We start from the raw sequence: 6,680 nt of genomic DNA, 5'->3' as shown, positions 1-6,680 counted from the left end.
TGTCTTCAAGTGTGCGGAAATAAGGAAGCAGTTGTTGGGCCAGCTTCTCCAGGTGCTCATACAGCGATCTGTAGTCAGAGTGATAAACAACCACAGCTTTACCTGTCTTTCCATCCACATGACCTTGACTGTTGCGTTTGTGAGGATCAAATACAGCAAAATGGCCGCACTGCTTGACAACCACACATGTGTTACTACCAAAAGTGACAAAGCAGGCATCATGATCCATCAGTGCTCTTTGGATTGCTATGTCCAGTGGTACATTAATATCTCTCATATCTGAATCATCAGGCTCATCAAAAACACCAACTGCACCACTGAAAGCTGGACCACAATTTATTGAGAAGTGTGCATCTTTCATTACATATGCATTTGGCAACTCATCAAGAAGCAGATATCCACTTTTCCCACTTATTTGACCACCATCTTTAAGAGTAGTGTACAACTTGTTGCCTTCAATAAGAACAGTGTCAACATCATTATTCTTCCTGTCATTACTCCAGGTTGTTATGCTTTTCAACTCATTCATCATCACTGCTGCTAAACTGTTAGCTACACACTGTTTACCTGCATTATCCCCAAATTGGTAGTGGAGCTGTGAGAATGACCCTTGTACAAAAAACTTTACAGGTGCTTGGGCCATACTGGTTTCAGCAGGAGCACTTTCATCAGGATGGTTTTCTGCAAGCTTGGATTCAGCAGTAGGCGCCTCAACAGCTTCAGTCATGGTGGCAGGGACATGCATTTCAACACACTGCTTACGGACAGGAATATCAGACATGTGATTATTTTGTTCAGGAACATTGCCAGAGTTGGGCAGAGATTGAGCAGAGGGAGGCAGAGAGTGATCAGAAACAGGCAGAGGTTGTTCAGAGGTTTTCAGGGGTTTTTTCAGAGTTTTTCATTGTTTCATCAGAGTTTTGCGCTTTTTCAGCATATTTCAGAGTATTCTCAGAGTTTTTGCTCGCTATCACAGCGTACTGGTGGGGATGGATTTCTCCAGTGCCCAAGCCAGGGTCATCGGGGGGAGGCGGGACACTGGACTGGTTGCGGGCAGCCCAGGTCTTCCTCATGTGCTCAGCACGACGGTTCACCTTGCGTGGCATCTGAAAGACACATGGACAAAGCAACCAATTATTTATTACAATACTTCTATTCCCACATCATTACTCATAAGTGTGACTCTGAATTCACTTGCAATCAGTGTGATTCAACATTATTTCTTTTTTTTATTTACATGTTGATGACAATACAATGACAGTGGGAACAAACAAGATGAATCATCCCATGGGTACTTGTATGCGTGTCTGTTCTTGTACACATGCTTGGGGAAAAACTGAGGTATATGCATAATAGCACAATACAATATGATTTAATAATATAACTATGTAATGTACTATGATATAATGTAATATAGTATAACAGCCTAGTACACTGTGATCTAATAGAACATGACAACATGGTTTAAATGTTCAACGAGCTGACATGAAAACTCATGAATTCATCCACTGGGTCATGAAATTATGTTCGTCAATCACATTAATTTATAGAGTAAAGGAAATGTGTAGTATCAGACAACACAAAACAATGATAGCTCATTTTATTGATATATAAAACACTGTTGACTTCATCAGCATCACAAGCTTAATCACTTTCTAGATGTGTGATCACTATGGATATTAATCAACAACCTACACGATGTACTTCACTCATATAGTAAGGATGGACAAAACATTGAATTATAAACCATAGCACTGCAATGTTGTGTATGAAGTACTTGTGTTATGTACTTTTTACTACCCTACATGCATCTTACATCTTTAGTTATTACTAGTTGTTTTCCAGTTACAACAATTCTTGACTAATCTTTAATATGTGCCTTTCAATTTAAATCTTTCTCATAAAATGAAGGATCAAGTGATCCTTCCAGGGTGGCTGTGAGTGCACGATGGGTCATCCATTTTCACATGATTGGGGGTTAAAGTCCTGGATCCTCCTGTCCACATGTTGAGGTTAACACTCAAAAAACACTGAACCTTAAATACGTCCTGATGGTTAATCAGCCCCTATCATGGTAACCTGCTTTCATCAATGTGCAAATGTGTATCTGAATGATACCCAAAATGATTAAATGTTATGGGTAAAAGTGCTCAATAAATGCAGTCCCCATTTACCTTAACATGTTGACAAAGCTGCCTTACATCTTATGCTAAATAAACTATTCAACCTCTTCATTTGAATTGGCATGAAAACCAGGCTGTTTTGGGGAGCTCCGAAAAGGTTGACTTCTTAGAACAGGCATGTCCAAACTATTTCATGATGGGCCGGTGTGGCTGCAGCACTTTTGTCCAATCAAGCATCAGCATACCAGACTTGACTCATTTAATCAGCTGATCTCAGTCCTCAGAGAGTTCAATGGTCAACCTTTGTGCTCTTAGTCAGTTGAAACAAAAAACAGCAGCCACACAGCTATTTGAGGAAGAGTTTGGACATGCCTGTCTTAGCACAATCCTTAACATGCACAAAAATATGCAACATCCACACTGATAGTGTTAATCCAAAGACATCACATAATAGTACCACTCACAGAGAACATCAGAAAGAAACTGACATGTCACAAAAGTATAAGTCTTCAAAATACATACCAAGGCACAGAGGATTGGTGAAAAAAATGAATAAAATTCCTTTATTTTACATGGCAGTCATTTTTAAAGGTACACTTGTGTAACTTCTCCTGTTATCTACTCACGAAAATCAATTATTACGTTCAAAATTATGTTTTTCATTAATCAGTAATCACCCCCATCAACAAACTGAAGTGTTCCAGTAAGCTCTGAATTTGCCGTTCATATGATTCATATATACATGCGAGCGTGGAAGCTCGGTGCTGGCAGCCATGTCATGTCGCCATGTTTTTATGTTCAGTGGCAGCATGACGGTAGGAAACCATGGAAACTCACCGGAGACACCGGAGCTGTCGGCTCAGGTCGGGGTGGTGTCTGTGAAAAGTCACCGCGGTGCAGTGAGGAGGAACGGAGCTAATGCTAATGCTAACAATAATGCTGCTTTCAGGCGCAGTTGGGCACAAAGCCGTCAGTAACAAACCAGATGTCATTTTAGTCACAGAAGTCGAGAGAAAGCCGGTAAAACGTGGGTCAGGTAAATAATAAGACATCGCCATGACAACATATTGTCACGTGTATTGTTTAGCCTCGTGCTGACGGACCACTTGTTTACATAGAGGCATGTTTATGCCGCTACGTGCAGCGGCTGTCTTCCGTATGCAGCCTTCCCAATTTCACGTGAACGTAGCATGAAAAATACGCCTGAATTGCTTGGGATATACAACCACAATGCTAGATGGGAGTAAATCCTACACATTATCCCTTTAAAAATACAGCAAACACAATGTGACCAGCACTGTCTTCAATAGGGCTTTTCTCAGCAGAGAGTTATACACCTGCAAACAATTATTTTAATCCACTGAAAGAAGTTAATAACAATAATACAATAAAAAAAAAAAAATATGACAAAAAGTTTCATTTATTTATCATCTAATGTAAAATCTAATGACCAATCATGACCAGTTCTTCATTCCATAACACATTTAACAGAATCTATTAAATTCTGTATTCTGGTATGTGAAAACTGTTCATGATAATAATCAACAAAGTGTGTATGAACACTCATATTTTGTTGAATTTTATTTTTTATTTGCTTATTTACTAATTATGTTCATTTTTCTTTCATACTTTTACACTGACAAGGAAACTCCTTCCTTCAGTTCATCAGAGTGACTGGTTGCAAGTGTGTAACTCACTGCTGAATAAAGCGCTAATGAAGACCAGTGGTGGTCATAACACGTTGCTGGTCACAAACACACTTTAAAAACTATTGCCATGTAAAATAAAGGCATTTAAAAGTCCCCCCCCCCCCCCCAACCCCATCAATCATAGAATCTGCTTTGCAATATTTTTCTAGAACTTACACTATGGTGTGATAATTTAAACTCTCAAAAACTTGAATTTTTCATTAAGTACATTCTGATAAGACTAAAATACTTTTACTCAGGTCAGGTATTACTACTTTTAAGAGTATAAGAACCCTTCTTTCACCACCATTCATACATACCTGTATGTTTGTTGAGGCAAGTTTTCAGATCACAATGTTGATAGAAGATACCCATGGAAAAAGAAAATAAACTAATCAGTGACATGCAGTAGGGATGAAGAAGGGCAGTTATCATTTTGTCAGTTGCTGCATACTTGTGTGACATGCACAAGATATATACACACATCTCCTTCTTGGCATTTGTAGTTACAAACTTGAAGTCCTTTGATGCTCATTAATTATTAACATGAGTAACACAGACAACTGGCACTCATGTAGGTAAGGCCTCTTAAGTTTTTAATCCAGGCAGCAGTACAAAGATGTGTTTCAGTCTCTGGTTTTGAAACTGCATAAGTTATGGCGTGGTCCGTGGATTAGCAATTTTGCTCCTGAATGCCTTGTACCAGAGCCCACATATTAAAATTGGCATGTTAATAATTTCAAAAAGGGCATACTTAGTTTAGGGGTCTTTAAGATCATAAGAACCCTTCTTTCACCACTGTTCATACATACCTCTAAGTTTGTTGAAGCAAGTTTTCAGATCATGATGTTGATAGAAGATACCCATGGAAAAAGAAAATGAACCGATCATTGACAGACAAAACCTGCATCAATACATGCTCATGTGACATGATTATGGGTTGAAATCTGTGCCACCAGAAACTGAATTTGAATCATTTATATCTAAATTTGAATTACATAATTCGAATTTGTATTGTTTAATTTGAATCATTGCATTGTAAAACTGAATCTGAATAGTATAATTTGAAATTGAATTTATTAGTTTGGAACTGAAATCCAATAAACTTGAAACTGTATGTAAGATTGTGAAAATTCAACTCTATATATTTTCACATTCAGTTCTCAAAATTCAAATTCACTTCTCAAAATTCAATTTCAATTCACTGTGACCCACATCCGGGTAGTTGAGGAAGAGCAATCGAGCGCAGATACACAGCAGAGCTCCTCTTCGGCCAATCAGCACCTACGTTTTTGGTCACATCACTTTTTGCCACCTGGCATGAAACGGAGGAAGAAGCGCTTGACCCACAAACTAGCTTGACATGGATGAGGCTGGGACAAATACAGTAAGTATTAAGTAAGACAGTTTTTCATATATTTTAACGATCTTTTGTTTAACTGTTGTTAATGTTATAGCTATTTTGTAGAATCGTTTCCTTTTGCCAGCGAGCATAAACAACCCTAAAGCAACATAGGCTAACTACGGTTGCTACCTGACTCCCACGTCTATCTAAAAAGCGAATGAACAGAAAATATCTAAACATATGGATGCTTGTGTATATATATCTGATTTCAGACTGGACTAGAGTAGTTGCTACTTTACGCCAGTAGATCGCGGTAGCAACTTTTTCCCCGTTGTCATGGTGACCGCTGTAGTTTAGAGGAAGTCGGGGTAATGTCAGTGCAGGCCAGCGGGCGACTGGGGAGGGGGGACATTCGTACTTCACCACAGTATGGAGCAACTGGCCCTAGTGTGAGTGCACTGTAAACTGTAGCGACTTTGACCATGACCGGACTTTCTCTAAACTACAGTGGTCACCATGACAATGGGGAAAACAGCAACCATCACACTACCAGTCACTACCACCATCTACTGGCATAAAGTAGCAACTACTCTAGTCCGGTCTGAAATCAGATGTGTATACACAAGCATCCATATGTTTAGATATTTTCTGTTCATTCGCTTTTTAGATAGACGTGGGAGTCAGGTAGCGACCATAGTTAGCCTATGTTGCTTTAGGCTGGCCACTGGTGACGTATTGCGGTAAGCGAGTTGTGTCATTTCCGGTGTTTCTGTGACAGCGTCTCTGTACTGCTCTGGTGAATTCTGCTAGCCTGCTTTCTCACCTCAGTTGCTTTAACGCTGCTTTAACGTCTACTTCAAGTCTTAACCCACACTGGTTCTGTTTAAGCACTTATAGCTCTCCTTCTTTCTACGACTTTCTACGACTTTCTCGCTAATCTCTTAGCTGTTGTTTGCACGCTCTTAGCCTTGTCAGCTACTTTAGCTTAGCCATGGCTTCTCCTTCTCCTGCTCTTTCTTGCCCGATGTGCCAAATGTTCAGTTATGCCTCTGCCTCCTTTAGCGACAGTGGTAATTGTAATAAGTGTAGCTTATTTGCTGCGTTGGAGGCGAGGCTTAGTGAATTAGAAGCGCGGCTCCGCACCATGGAAAACCATTCAGTAGCTGCGGTAGTTAGCCAGCCCCCTGTAGCCGGTGCGGAGCCACATAGCATAGCCTTAGCCTCTGCTAACTGTCCTCCGGCAACTCCCGTGCAGCCGGGAGGCTGGGTAACTGTTCGTGAGAGGCGCAGCTCCAAGCCGAAGCCCACGGCTCACCACCAGCCTGTTCACGTTTCCAACCGCTTTTCCCCACTCAGCGACACACCCGCTGAGGATAAAACTCTGGTTATTGGCAGCTCTATTCTGAGAAACGTGAAGTTAGCAACACCAGCGGCCATAGTCAAATGTATCCCTGGGGCCAGAGCGGGCGACATTGAGTCAAATTTAAAACTGCTGGCTAAAGCTAAACGTAGATTCAGTAAGAT

At 40.4% G+C, this 6,680-nt stretch overlaps 1 long non-coding RNA gene across 1 annotated transcript; it reads right to left on the bottom strand.

The window, feature by feature from the left end:
• Window positions 1–318: 318 nt before the first annotated feature.
• LOC144461909 (uncharacterized) lies at window positions 319–5,110 on the bottom strand. Its single transcript, XR_013490489.1, has 2 exons — window positions 4,624–5,110; window positions 319–1,106 (listed from the first exon to the last, which is right to left on the bottom strand). It is a non-coding gene; the product is annotated as an uncharacterized LOC144461909 (long non-coding RNA).
• Between the last annotated feature and the right edge of the window lie 1,570 nt (window positions 5,111–6,680).

The sequence above is a fragment of the Epinephelus lanceolatus genome, chromosome 24 (genome assembly GCF_041903045.1).
Source record: "Epinephelus lanceolatus isolate andai-2023 chromosome 24, ASM4190304v1, whole genome shotgun sequence".
NCBI classification, from domain to species: Eukaryota; Metazoa; Chordata; class Actinopteri; order Perciformes; family Serranidae; genus Epinephelus; species Epinephelus lanceolatus.
The sequence above is the reverse complement of the archived record's forward strand: the minus strand, read 5'-3'. Positions and strand labels throughout refer to the sequence as shown.